The 15433-nt window shown below is 27.0% G+C and overlaps 2 long non-coding RNA genes across 4 annotated transcripts; one reads left to right on the forward strand and one right to left on the reverse strand.

The window, feature by feature from the left end:
• Positions 1-6047: 6047 nt before the first annotated feature.
• Positions 6048-6999, forward strand: LOC140184505 (uncharacterized). Its single transcript, XR_011881503.1, has 2 exons — positions 6048-6213; positions 6625-6999. It is a non-coding gene; the product is annotated as an uncharacterized lncRNA (long non-coding RNA).
• Positions 7000-8877: 1878 nt separating this feature from the next.
• LOC140184503 (uncharacterized) lies at positions 8878-12499 on the reverse strand. 3 transcript variants are annotated; one of them, XR_011881501.1, is made up of 4 exons: positions 12044-12372; positions 10866-10920; positions 10503-10568; positions 8878-9334 (listed from the first exon to the last, which is right to left on the reverse strand). It is a non-coding gene; the product is annotated as an uncharacterized lncRNA (long non-coding RNA). The 3 variants fall into 3 exon arrangements; XR_011881500.1 differs by lacking the exon at positions 10503-10568 and having other exon boundaries at positions 12044-12499; XR_011881498.1 differs by lacking the exons at positions 8878-9334; positions 10503-10568 and having other exon boundaries at positions 10730-10920; positions 12044-12497.
• Positions 12500-15433: the final 2934 nt, after the last annotated feature.

Below are 15433 nucleotides of genomic sequence, written 5' to 3' on the forward strand. Positions count from 1 at the left end.
ATGTTCAAGTTGCTGATATTTTGATGAAACCATTACTAGCTCTCTCATTTACTGTGTTCATGGACAAACTAAAGGTGCAACCAAATCCCACCCTTAGTTTGAAGGGAGTGTAGAGAATATAGACACTAGTGAAGTTATATAGAGCATGCTATCACTATAAATATAGAACCTTTAGTGTAAATAAAGGATCGCTCTGCAACCATTTTAGATCAATATTACTCATCTCAAAAATTAATCTATGCTCTCTCTTTTTTTCAATTACTTTTAACTCTTTTATTTTTTCATAATTTTCACATATATTAATATTACTTTTTTTATTATTTTTATATATTATTTTTGTTTTTATTATTATATTTTTTTGGTCTGCAGGGTACTTCCAAAACTGCCATGAGAAGAGGCTGAGACATTTATGAAAAGGTTACTATTTTTTTAATTTTTATATTTTAAATTCTGTTTAATGTTAATTATTTAAATTTTGTTTTTTTTATAATTTAAAATTAATAATTAATTGTTGTTGTCAGACAGACTCTGACTTTGGTTCGGCGGTTGTTGTTGTCAGACGCTGACTTTGGTTCGGTGGGTTCCAATATTTTTCCGACATATTATTGCTTAGTTGCCTAGTTGGCAAATTATTTTGACCATGTTATAACATGATATATGATGGGGGTCTTCTTTTATTTGTTTCGCTACACGGCTGCGGAGTCTCTTGACTCGTTCATCCTTGAGTAAGAGAGAGAAATAATATTCTTAACCTACCTCAGTCTCTTGAATCGTTACTTATTAATTATTATAGTAAGAGAGAGAATTATTATAATACAATGTTACTTGAAAGTTTAGATTCTTAATCCCAAAATCACATCACACCCTAAAAGTAAACTACTAAATTATTATTATTATTATAGTACAATGTTATTTGAAAGTTTAGATTCTTAACCCCAAAATCACACCCTAAAAGTAAATTACTAAAATGTTATTTGAAAATTTAGATTCTTAATAAAAAATATTAATGATAAATAAATTTTTAAAAAATTTAAAAAGTAATAAAAAATCAAATATTAAATATATATTAAAAAAATTAGAGTTCAAATTTTCATACAACTTTTTACAATTATAATTAAAAAAAATAAAATCTTTTTATTTTTAAAACTTGTTTATTTTATGTCAAATAGATTTTTTAAAAAAATTAACTGTGAATGACCATATTTTTTTAGAAAATAAAAAAATATAGAGATTAAATTTTACTTTAAATTTTTTGTGTATTTTTTAAATATTTATTTAAATATTGCTACAAAAATTTAGATAAATAAACTGTTTATTTAATACGAAAGTTTTTTACTACTTATAAAAAAACATAATATTTACTAATTATTTGTCGTATTTTAAATATTCAAAAGTTATTCTGTCGATAAAACTTTTTTGTCAAAATTTTTTGGTATTAAATTAGTAGTTAATCCGTCTAAATTACTATTTTTTTTTTGTTTAGTGTTTACTTTCTAAAGTTGGTAGCTACTTGAATTCTCCTCTTTCTCTTTTGAGTATTTCTTTTTTTATATATAAAATATACGTTAAAATATAACATATATTGAATTAGTTATTTAGTCATTAATTTTTAATATATAAGTAATATTTATTTGTAAATTAAATAAATACATTAAAGAGAGGAAGGGAGGGAGGTGTTTTCCTTTTGAACAATCAATATAGTAATTAACTTTTAATATGCATGATAATATTTTTATATTTAATTATTTATTATTTAAGAATCAGAAAATGAATACATATTAATGATTAAAGAGGGGGTAGATGAGAAAATAGTCGGTTTGGTATCTGAAGTTATACTCGAATTTTAATTTAGTCTTTAAAATTTTAATTACTTCAATTTAGTCTTTAAATTTTTTAAATTTTAATCATATTAGTCTCTGCGATAGTTTTCATTATAGAATCAATTAAAAAATTTAAAGACTAAATTAAGACAATTAAAATTTTAAAGACTAAATTAATACTTGAATGTAATTTCAAAGGCCAAATTGAATATTATCTCCAAATAGATGGCATTCAGCTGGTCAATAATGTGTTCCTAATGTGTTCCCCTTTCTAGAAAAACACAATGGGAAATCATTAAATTAGTGAAAGAGACACAGGTGATGGCGCCATTAGATGACAGAGAGAATAACACAAGATAGTGTACCTACGTGGAAGCCTAAAGTTCCAATCAATAATATTAGAGTCTTGTATTTTTTTGGTGACTCATATTATAGTCTTGTAGTCTTGTATGTTACAACAAAGCTACGCCACAAAACAGAAAGTGGTATTAGTGAAATTTTGACCATATGAGAAATAATATTCTAAAGACATTAATAATTTTCGAAAATGACAATCATGACCCTGAATCGAACGCGTCAGTAATAGTAAGTTAGTAAGAGAGACCCAGAATAAGAGAGCTATGTTGTATTCTATTACTCTTCACTCTTTTCTTGTTTTAGTGTTTTCTTACTCAAGCTTCGGATCTATCTCTTGAATTCCCCTTTCTCTCTTTTTGAGAATTTCTTCCCCCCAACACCCCCCCCCCCTAAGAAACCAAATCGAAACAAAAACAGACACCAAAAAAGGTTCAATTTTACATTCTTAACCCCAAAATCACACCCTAAAAGTAAATTACTAAAATATTATTTAAAAATTTAGATTCTTAACAAAAAAAATTAATAATAAATAAATTTTATAAAAAATTTAAAAAGTAATAAAAAATTAAATATTAAATATATATTAAAAAATTAGAGTTCAAATTTTCATACAACTTTTTATAATTATAATTAAAAAATAAAATCTTTTTATTTTTAAAATTTTTTTATTTTATGTCAAATGAATTTTTTAAAAAATTAATTGTAAATGATCATAATTTTTTAGAAAATAAAAATTATAAAAATCAAATTTTACTTTAAGTTTTTTTGTGTATTTTTTAAATATTTATTTAAATATTACTACAAAATTTAGATAAAATAAATAAATTATTTACTAAATACGAAAGTTTTTTATTATTTACAAAAATCATAATATTTATTAATTATTTTTATCGCATTTCAAATATTCAAAAGTTATTCTGTCGATAAGATTTTTTTATCAGAATTTTTTTGGTACTAAATTAGTAGTTATTCGGTCTAAAATACTAATTTTTTTTAGTGTTAAATTTATAAAATTGGTTGCTACTTGAATTCTTCTATTTCTCTTTTGAGTATTTCCTTTTTTTATAGAATATATATTAAATTAGTTATTTAGTCAATAATTTTTAATATATAAATAATATTTTTATATTTATTTATAAATTAAATAAATACATTAAAGAGAGGAAGGGAGGGTGGTGTTTTCCCACCTTTTGATTTTTTATATGGAAAAGAAGATGTAGTAATACAACAATGTGAAGAAGAGAGATATTTTACATATATATGATGTTAGCAGAAAACGGACCCTCCGTTTTCAGTTCGAAAAAAAAATAAAAAATGTTAAAATTACAATACGGACGGTCCGATTTGTAATTTCAAAAATAAAAAAAAATTTTAATGTTGAAATCGGACCGTCCGATTTCCATTTCAATAAATTAAAAAAAATAAAAAATACAAATCGGACCCTCCGATTTCGTGTTTATTTTATTCTTCAAGCAAATCGGACCTTTCGATTTGTGGTTTTTTTTTTATCAAATAAATCGGACCGTCCGATTTGAATAAAACACCATATAAAAAAAACACCTAATTTTTCCATAATAATGTATTATACCTATATTTAGCTAATATAAAAAAAAATTAGCCGTGTTTTCCTTTTGAACAATCAAGATAGTAATTAACTTTTAATAATGTGTTCCCCTTTCTTAGAAAGACTGAAAGAGACACAGGTGATACCGTGATAGCATCAGTGACATATTTTTTCTTTTGGTGTCACATCAATGACATATAATATTATATTCTATGCTCTCCAACTTTATTTGTCCTATTGTCCTAATTCTTCCAAGTTCCATAAACCATATAATATTATATTATTCTAAAGCCTTTTTTTCCCCAACTATATGGATAAATATGATCACTGAATCCAAAATCAAATTTTTTTTAACCTTTTATATTTATGAGTCGCATTTTTTTCTGTTTGACTTATATTAAAAGTAGTATTAAATTAATATTTGGTTAAATATAATTTTATTTAAAAATATGTTGTTGGTCAGTAGATTATTATATACATAAGGTGAAATATTTTAATTAATTTTTAATAAAAAAATTTGGACAAAATAATTTTTAACAACAATAAATTAGTTTTTAATTTTTTAAAATACAATATAAATTAGAATTTTTTTATTTAAATAAAAAAATTAATTTCTAATTTGTGTTGAAAACAACTAATTATTTATTTTTAGGCGTATTATTTGTTTATTTTACAGGTGTATATTGTGAAATTAAAAAAATATATATTTCACAAAAACTGATTTCAGAATTAAAAAACAAAAAAAATATTTTTTTTTCACAAGTTATACATGTAAAATCAGGACAAAAGAGATTTTTATTGACATTGACATTTCTTATGTTTAAAGTAATTATTTATTTATTTTTCATACATTTTAAAATATAAATGTTAATAAAAAGTATCTCTATTTAGATTTAAATAAAATATAAAAAATTAATAAGAATTTAAATCTTATGCTTTAATTTAAATTTAATAAAAGTTGTATTTTACCACATTTATGAATACAAGACAAAATGATGAACGATTTTATACAATTTATTAAAATTGATCATTTAATTTATTATTAGCTAAAAGAATTATTATCGAGACTTTTGATTTTAAAAAAATACACTTAAGATATAATCTTTTATATGACATAGAACAAAGCAGCTCAAACTTAAAATTTTTAGAGTTTAAATTTGAATTATCAGATAGTCATATTAAAACATTTGTTATATCATATTTATTTTAAAAATTAAATAATAGTAATAATTTGACTAATAATATTTCTTAACATTTTTTAATTACATATATATTGTATAAATTTAGTTGATTTTTTTTAAATTGTTTTATTATGATTATTTGTTATTTCAAATTTTAAAATCTCTAAAGTTTAAGTTTATGTACTACCATGGATAGTTATATATTAGGTCCATTTTTTTAAATCAAAATTCATAGTTTAAATTTATAGGTTTTTAAAAACACAATTATTTTAATTTAAATTTAAATTTTTATTAATTTTAAATTTTTTGATATTTTATTTGAATACAAAATAAAATATTTTTTTATTGACATTTATGATGATTAAAATTAAATATTTGTTACCGTGTGAAAAGAAGAATGATTTTTTTTATTTTATTATTTCATATTTTGTGTCTGTGAATATCCATTTCTTTCATAATTTTACAACGTGTGTTATTAAATTAATAAATAATATGCATAAACATAAATATTTTTTAATGCAAATTGAAAACAAATATTTTTTATTTAAATAAAAAATAACAAATTAATATCTTATAAATAAAGTAACAAATTAATCCTCATTTTTTAAAAAAATTATTGAGGTATTAAATTATTTAAAATTTTAAAAATATAAACAATTTTTTATTTATTAGAAATAATTTGTTATTTTTATGATATAAAAAAATTTATAATTATTTTAATGAAGTATTATTCCTGATTTAGCTATTTTAACACACACAAATTTGTAAAAATTGACTATTTTAACCAAATTAAAAGTTCATGAACATATAAAATTTAACTATCTTAATGTCCAGTTTTATCTTTTTCTTTCTCATGATAAGACTAGTATTGTACATTAACCATTAAGCTACCCCACAAATAAATAACAAAAACCGAACCCATGTTAGAATTTTGATCTTAGAAAACAGTAAGCGGTATTAGTGAAGTTTTTCCAATATTATATTCTAAAGACATTGATAATTTTCGAAAATGACAATCATGACCCTGAATGGAACGCGTTAGCAATAGTAAGTTAGTAACACCGACCCAGAATAAGAGAGCTATATAATACTCTACTCTTTGCTCGTTTTAATATTTACTTACTCAAGCTTGGGAATCTATCTCTTGAATTCCCCTTTCTTTCTTTTTGAGTATTTCTTTTCCCTCCCTCTCTCTCTCCCCACCAAATCGAAACAAAAATAGACACCAAAAAAGGTTCAATTTCGTCTTGGACAGAGTTATAGAAGCAATAGCAGCAGTGATGGCCGTCAGGTAAAGCGACTCCTTGGACTCCATCATCTCTATGTAGTGTTTATATTTTGTTGAAACTTAGGAACACATTTTTCCATGTTATCAGAACCGTTTGAGACTAGGACTGATTTGCGGTTAAATCTATTGAAATCATTCGGTACCCGTGTGGTCCAATTTTAGATTTACAAAATGAGTTTAATTCTGAATCATTGTGTTACATGTAAAGATCAATGTAAACGAACATGTGTGGTCTTTAAATTCCATGAATATATTCTTTAATTACTCTAAATGGGACTCAAACCACAATTCTCTTAAGTTGTAAACTGCCAATAATCTGGAACACGTCCAGCAAATTTGAGTGATGATGGCATAAATACATAAAATAAACAAATGTAGCTGAGCCACATTGACAAATTCAGAGATGCATTTCAGTTTCTATAGCAAGAAAAAACGAAACATTTGGAATAGAGGTCCGTCCACAAGTGCAGCAGGAACAATAATGCAAATTTGCAACAACGTAACGTCCGGCATCCAGAGACCAGACCAGAGGGAAAAGGAGAGCCTTTTTTATATATTTATTTACTTCTTTATTATTTTAAGGGTTTATAGGATTTTTTGGACTTAGATAAACTTTATCTTTAAAAGTATTGTCAATTTTAGTTTATGTCTAGAGTCTTGACTCTTTACACATTTTTCTCGTTTGAAAATAAAAAATGGATATTGTACCTCCAATTTCCAAATAACTAATACTACGCTCTCTTGCTAGTTTCGTAAGCTTTCTCAAAATATCATTGTATTTATTTGTTACTTGAGGTTTTGTTCTATATTTAGTGTATACATAAATTCATTTGGATTTTTATTTTTATTTTGCTTAAAAATAATTTGTTTTATAAAATATATACATATAAGTATTTATGGTATATTAAATAATAGTTAAGAAAGGCATCCTTAGATACTTTTTATTTAAGGCATGTTGTACTCTTTATTAATTAAATAAATTCTAACTCTTTATTTATTATATTTTATATTAATAATTCAGATATAAGATTCAGATTTTAGAATTTTAATTCATGAATTTTATTTATTATTTTCCTTTTTTTTACTTTTAATGGCAAATTAATTTTCAAAAAATACTACACTCTTTACTCTTTTTTTTTCGAATTGCGTTAGAATTCATCTTAAAAATAGCTAATTAATGAGGATGAATTACGACAAAATTATCAACAATGACTTAATTTAAGTTATATTCAAGAAGGAGAAAGAAAAAATCCATATATAATAATAAGAGTTCTAGCCAATCTTTTAATTTCATAAGGATGAACTTCTGATGTTAATAATTTTGTATTATATGAAACAAAATAAGTATTTTCTTTCAATTTTTATTCGATTCTATAAATTCCTTTTAAATAAATAAAAAATTATGATCATCGTATCTCCTAGACTCCTAGCGCTTAAAAATAAAAATATTTTACACATAACATTGTATATCCGAAAATTCTACCTTGCATGACTTGGCTCTTAGCTGCAAAAGTCAACAAGTATTTCAACAGCCTTAAGCAACTCCTTTCCAAAGGCATGTTCAAAGTGTATGGCAAATTGACAATCAATTTGTTAGATAACTCACTAAAGATGACACAATTCACAATTTATCTGATATGCTTTGGTATAATTCAATTTTTATTAACTTTTTTGTCTTGTCAGCCATATTTATATTTGAGAGAGTCAAATTATTTTTTGTGCTAATAATTTTTTTTATAAAAAAAAAGTTAAAATATTCATATTTTTTTGAGAAAAATAATTTGTTTTATCTTCTTAAAATTCGAACCGGAGACTAACATGTATTCAGTTGGGAAGAAAGGTTGTCTGTTTCCAAACAAGTGTTTTAAGAATGTGATCTATCCTCAGCAAGACTTTGTTTTGGCTAACTGCATCATCAGTTATTAATATTAATTTCCTCCAAAAAATATGGTAAAATATATCCAAAGAATCACAATCACACTAATTAATTTTAGAGCTCTTAATTTTAATATGGATTTAAATTTGGTGTAATACACGTGACTGGTGTAGTGGATAAAGTGCACATTTTCTGCCAAAGAATCAACAATTTTTTTGGGGGAAAGCCGGAAAGGAATTATTGAAGAGAGATTACCACTTGCTTCTTGTGTTATTTCCGTTCTTTTTTTATTGGTTTTCCTCTGCCCCTTGTTTAAAGAATTTTACAATAGATTTATAAGATTTTTTTGAAAATTAAAGTATTAAAAAAGTATTTGAAAAGTTTTCATGATAGATTTACAAAATTAAGAAAGAAAAAATTAAAAATTTGAAAAATTATAAATTTATAACAAAAAGGTTAATTGTATCTAATATTATAATATTTTACAATCTATAAATTTAATTTCAATTCCTGAAAGATTTATTTAATATTTTTTTCTTAAAATTTATAAATTCACCACAATGTTTTTAAAAAATTATTTTTTATTAGATTTATTTGGTATCTATTAATTTTAATGTACTGTCACAGGCATCTAATTATTTAACCTTTAACGTCTCTAAAATTAATAACTTATAATTTATATTTACCCTGTGAAGTCATCCAAAAGAATGAACGTGATTGAAACGCTAAAATATTTTACACCGTTAAAGCATTACGTTAATATTAAATTCTAATAATAATAAAAACAATAATAAAGGAGAAAATATTTCACTTTAGACTTGATTTCATCCTAAATCAAAAGTCACAGACACTGTTACCAGTTGCTAATCATAGTAGTGTGTGCTGATCTTGCAGCGGATTTTCAAGTAGGGAAGGTGGCAGCTTATACAATCTTGTGAATTTGGTTGAAGAAGGAACTGCAATTTTGCGTGAAGCTTTACCTGTTAATCCTTACGAAGAGCACTTATTAGCAATGTTGGTTTACCACGTTGCTAAAATCTGCTCTGTGATTGCTGCAAGAACACCCAATCCTAGCTGGGCGACTGCTACTCTCCTGATCTGTTCCACTCTCATTGCTTTCGAAGCCATCTTGTGGGTCGTGGCCGATCACTTCTTGTGTTTCGTCACAGCCAATGCGACTCTCTTATTCATAGCAGTCATATGCTACTATAAGGACATTCGCAGCCAAAGGACTCCCCAAAGTTGATACTGCGGGTCACAAGGTTGGTTGGTTCAGAAGACATAAAACTATGGGATATCACACTTCATGCAATGCTAGTCTATTCATTTAGATTTGATAGATTCCGTGTTCCTCATTACATTTTCACTTGCTATCTTTGTGATCTTGATTAGTTTCTGGTTCTGTGTTGTGACAAAAGTGGAAAAGAAATTGGATGTTTACTATTGTCGTGTTTTTGGTGAGTTTTCTTTTTCTATAGGGTGTATTATTTGCCGTTTACACATTGAATGAGAATAGTTTCCCCAGCATGGCTTCTTTTACCATCTTTGTCTGATTCTCTGATTACTTGATGGTTGATGCTTAATTCATTCGTTCTATGGTAGACATGGTTATCACATTTGATGTACCTTGAGACTTCTAGGTATTACATTCCATAGTCTATTTTCATCCAAAAACTGAAATGTGGCCATTTTTGGTTATTGATATGTTCTAGGAAGATTCTCACTTAAACTTCATGGTCAAATTTATTCCAACCCCCCCCCCCCCCCCCAAGGAAGATTCTCACTTAAACTTCATGGTCAAATTTATTCCAAACCCCCCCCCCCCCTTCTCACAAAAACAAAAAAAAAACCCCGATTGCAAGAATGTTGAATGTGCAGGTATGGGAAATATCGGAACTGATTTTTCTGTTGCAAGCTTAATTTCTGTCTTTAAGTTCTCACATTCTAGCAGAGGATGCGTGATATCTTGTAAAAGAAGCTGAATTTTGTTAAATAACAATGTTCTTGACATACAAAGGTATGAGATAGTCTGCTGGTTGAATATATATACATGAGGTACAACAGGGTGCAATGACGTTATTTGATCCATATAACTGACCCCACCTAGTAGAATAAGCCTTTGTTGTTGTGGTGGTTGTGTTATTCTAGCAAGACAAGAGATAGATCACTTATCAGGAAGGGTATACAAGTCTTTTGACCCTTATGCAGTTACCATGCCTGTTAGCAACAGTTAGTGCCAACTGCCAACTGTCATTAGCAGAGATTCTACGACACTAATCAGACTCCTCACTTAGGCCTAGTCTTATTGTACTCTTATGTCTGGTTTTGTTGGGAAAATACCCAATTTGGAAAGAATGTATAGTCTGAAAGATGATGTGAATATAAAACACAACATATATAAAGTAGACCAACTCACCAACCAAAATATGTAAAGTTTTATTTCTGATTTCTCTGTGGTTGGGAGTGGTCATTGGTTCAATGGCTGCATCATATAAAATGCAAACAAAGATTGTGTTAAGTGGAAAAATAATTGGTTAAACTTGATGCTTAAACATGTTTGATGCTGGTAGATTAGATGTCAATGATGTGCTTTTTGGTGCATTATTCAGCATCCCTTCTAACAAGCTAAAATCTGTTTCTGGGAATTTAGTACTTCATATTTCAGGCTCAGAATTAGAAACTATCAAGTAAATGGTTCATATCAAATGCTGAAGTTTATCCATCAATACATCATATTCTTGTATTATACAGCAGAGTTCGTAATTAGACAGAGATATACCTTTAATGGCTTCTGAAGCATGGAAAACTATGAAGTTCTTTGAAAGAGAGTGAATCTGTGATAAAAACAGTGATTCATGTTATTGACGATCAACTGAAAGGCATGCATTTCAAAATAATAAGCATTTTAGGATTTCTAGTTTAGGCAAACAAACCATTATTCTTCAATATTATTAGTTCATACAAATATAAGCACAAAGAAATGAAAATAAATATATTGAAAATTATCACACATACACTCAGTCTCTTCAAAATCATTTTCATCAAATCAACAAGATGCATCCTTTAGGACAGATATTAGACAGCAAATGATGTGGTGACCCAGAACTTTATAAGCTGGACTTCATCCAACCACTGAAACTCATTTTTGTTTTCTCTTTTCTGCACCATAAGCTCTACTCGGCAAAGGTAATTGCAGTGTACTGGCAGAGCAAAATTGATTTTGCTGCAACTTTTTATGCTACACTTTCACAGCCCTATCAGCAGAAATGGAGCATAAGTTGGACTGCAAAGCTAAAGCAGGAATCTCCCTCAAGTTTAGCAGCAACACAGAAGATTATCAAGAGAGCATGGTCACAAGGGATGAGACAGAACAGTGCAATGTTGGCTATTTGTCTAACAAATGAAATAAGCTCTGCTTCAGAGGTTTTATAGAATTTTCATATGACAATCGAAAAGTCGATCTCCATGCTGTTATTTGTTAATAAAAGATTTTAACAAGGATTATGAAGGAAAGGAGTTTGTAATTAAGAGTTAATTGAAGAGTATATGTGCTTTCTTCACATCAGTTTTCAAGATTACTGCACTCACAATTCACAGACTATAGTTTCTTGTAGTATTTGTAGTTAAAAGGAGATAGTGGCAAGCTTCAAAGATATAAAGACATGACAGAAATTCCAATACACATAGAAAATGGAGGCTCAATCCTTTGTATAAGACAAATATATGGCAATAGCAAACAACAGGAAATTTAAGCAACTTCCTTAAAGATATTCCTAACTAACAATGGGCAAATTCAGAATGAAACTACTTTTGTACTCTATGTCTTCTTTCTTCTTCTTCTTTTTTTTTTTTTAATAATTACTACAAGTAGCTGATTAAAGATAAATTGACAGAATTACAAAGTGTAATTAGGACGAAAAAGTAATAATTCTTCAAATTAAAGTGTTAACGCCTTGCCTGATTTCCTTTAATTTCCATCTTCAACTTGCTGTTCCATGTCCATAACACACGGTGACAAGTGCATAGATGGAGTCATAGTAGCAGAGCAATGTAACGAATGATATAGGCACATTGATGATGAAGAACCCTAGAAATTGACCAGCCATGAAGATCCACAAGAGTGTTTCAAAAGCTATGAAACCTGAACCGTGGAACAGAATAGTAGTTAGGGTGTTGGGTCTGGGTGCCTTCTTTGCAATCTTGTGGCAAAGTTGAGCCACCAAATAAATAAAGAAGGCTGGCTTGTGTTCTTGAAAAAGATTATTAGCAGCGGTTAAGTCTCCATGAATCATGGCAATTGCTGATAACACCAATTTTATGAGACAATCGTAGACGCCGTTATCCGTCTCGCTTTCACTTACATCGCCGCTGCAGTTATGAATCTCGCGCACTATGTTAGCTATGTGAAGTTGTGAACTCTCAAGGGAGGGAATGCTTCTTAAATAAATTTAAAAAAATTAATATTTTTTAAAATAAATTAAAGGATAAGCTACAAAAAAATGTATCCGAATAATTTTGTCGCGTACAAAAATATATCCGAATTTTGTTATCGATCAAAATTTACACACATAATTTAAAAACGTGATAAAAATGAATATTATTTTTTTTTGCAAGTGACAAATGATTTTTGTATTTGACAAATCGCTTATTCATTTGATTCAAAATTTTATAAGAATATTTATATAACTATTTAAAAAGTACACCCAAAAACCGAATAAAATTTGATTTCTATCTTTTTTTAAGTATTATTAGTTGTTGATAAAAAAAATTGTAAAATATATATTTAGTAAAAAATTATCAACTTTTAAGAATAAAAATATATGATTTTTTTTAATCATGCTTACAAAAAATAGTATCAAAATTTAAATTTTAAAGTATTTTTTGAAAATACATATTTAATATTAAATATTTTTGTCGATAACAAAATTTGAGTATATTTTTGTCGATGACAAAATTATTCGGATGCTATTTTTTTGCGATTTACCCTAAATTAAAACATCATTAACTTTTTTTAGGAGGAAAAATCCTCATTTGGTTATGTTTATTTTATATTTGTGATAGACGGATAGTTTTTATTTTTAATATATATTTATAGTGTTTAATTTTGATGCATTGACAATATAAAATATTTTCACAAGCATTTAATTATATTCATTCTTTTGAATGATTATACATGGGGTCAATATAAAAGATAGTTATTTTTGATGATGTAATATTATATAATTAGATATACATATAAACAACTATTTTACACTGACAGTGTATCAAAATTAAATTCATATTTATATTAGTTTCAAGGATAAAACTTTTATGATTAGCGTAAATTATATTTAACAAAATTAGTTTAATCTAACTTGTTATTTAAAAAGTTTGTAAATTGTATTAATAATTAAGTATTTAATATTATATAAAATTTATATTTTAAAATTATTATTCAGAATCAAACATTATTTAATTAAAACTTAATATAATATTAAAACTAAATATGAAATCAAAATATCAATTAAAATTAACAATTTTATGATTTAAATTTGTCAATTTATTTGGTTTCGTAAAATAATAAAATAATTAAAATTAAGAAATGAATAACTAAAAAATTATTTTTAAAAAAATAAAAATCTATTTTTACATTAAGAAGCTATGTTTAAATTAAATACAACTATAAGATTCTAACTTTTAATAAAGTTCAATTAAATAGATCTAATTCAAGGCATAAAATTTTAAATTTTAATATTTATAGTATTTATTAGTTTAATTTGAATAGTATTTAATTTTAAATTATAATTTAATATATCTTAAATAATATAAAATAATTAATTATTAATGTAATTTCTTAATTTTAAAATTAATCAAATTAACTTAAATTACTTTTATTAAAATTTTTTCTACTAACTATAAAAATTTTACTACTAAAATTAATATAGTATATATGTGTGTGTCACAAATGTTAAAAAGGAAAAAATATAATTAAACAGAGTCCACTCGAGTTTAGATTTTTAGCAAAGTCCACCCAATTTTTTCTCCTTAAAAAAATTATTTTAGTATTTAACTATGTGTTAATTTACTCTTTGAAATATTAGTTTTTTTTTTAATTTATTTAAGGAAATTTTTATGTGAAGGGACTAATGAAGGAAGAATCAAAATTTTGTTGTGTGCCCAATAATTGAGTTACCAAAGAAAACGAGTTTGTACTTTGTAGCTTGTTTAATTGGTAGATGTTATTTTTTATTTTATTTTTTATTCTATTATCCTTATCTATTGGGCTCCACTTGTTCTTTACCTTTATCCCTTTCTATTTCAAGGTGGATACTATTTGCCATCGTACTTTGACCGTATAACTTCATAAACTTGATACATTTTATCCACCCTTTCCTTCCAAATCACCATGCCATATCCCATAATTGTCGTTTACATACATGTTTATTTCCACTATAATCTATCTAATACTACCATTTGATCCCTTCCTTCACACAACCTATTTAATTTAGTATTTAATATATTGGAAAAAAAATTGGAGCGTGTATTAGTTAATTCAACGTTCAATTTTGATCTCAAACATTTTACAACCAATCTTGTATAACAAAGACATCAACAAAGTTTAGCGATGAAAATTAATTCTCTATCACAAAAGAAAGGCAAAATTAATACCTTAATTGTTCTCTTTTCTTTTCTCTTTTATACTGTTGTTGTGAAATTCTCGAGTTGCTTGGCGAAGCATAGTGAAATTGATTTTGAAGTGCCAGGATTAAATTAATGTCATTTAATTTATTTTTCCAGAGTTAAAAACATATTTACCTAATGTTACGGAACCTCAGGTCCAGCCCAAACTCGTTGTCGGGTTGGAGCACCGTCCTTGACTCAGGCCTAAATTTTTCCATACAGTCAGGAGAACCCAACTAGGCAACGCTCAACTCACCAAAATGGGATGAAAGAAGGCAAATGGATTTTGGGTAACGCGAGAAAAGGGCAATTCCACTTCCGTTCCCGTAGGGCACAGACCACCAGTCGAATCGGTACCCTCAGGCAACGCCCGAAGTCCCGACCCGAAGTTCGGCATGACTTGACCCGACCACGTGAACTAGGGCAGCTCATATAAAGCTCCTTGGACAGTGGGCTAGGTTATTTCATGGGCCCACCCAGCACCATATATAAGGGGAAAAATCAGCACTCTCCCAAGGTATGCGTCACTTTACCTAATATGGCCAATATCTCGTACGGCCACTGACTTGATCGTTGGAGTGTTCTTGCAGGTGGCCACCCCCTTCCACGTCATCTCCGGCGACTACAGATCTCTCCCCATCCTCGACTCCACGTCAAGTCGTCAACTCAAGGTCCAACCCACGCACC

This window comes from Arachis hypogaea, chromosome 1, assembly GCF_003086295.3.
Source record: "Arachis hypogaea cultivar Tifrunner chromosome 1, arahy.Tifrunner.gnm2.J5K5, whole genome shotgun sequence".
NCBI classification, from domain to species: Eukaryota; Viridiplantae; Streptophyta; class Magnoliopsida; order Fabales; family Fabaceae; genus Arachis; species Arachis hypogaea.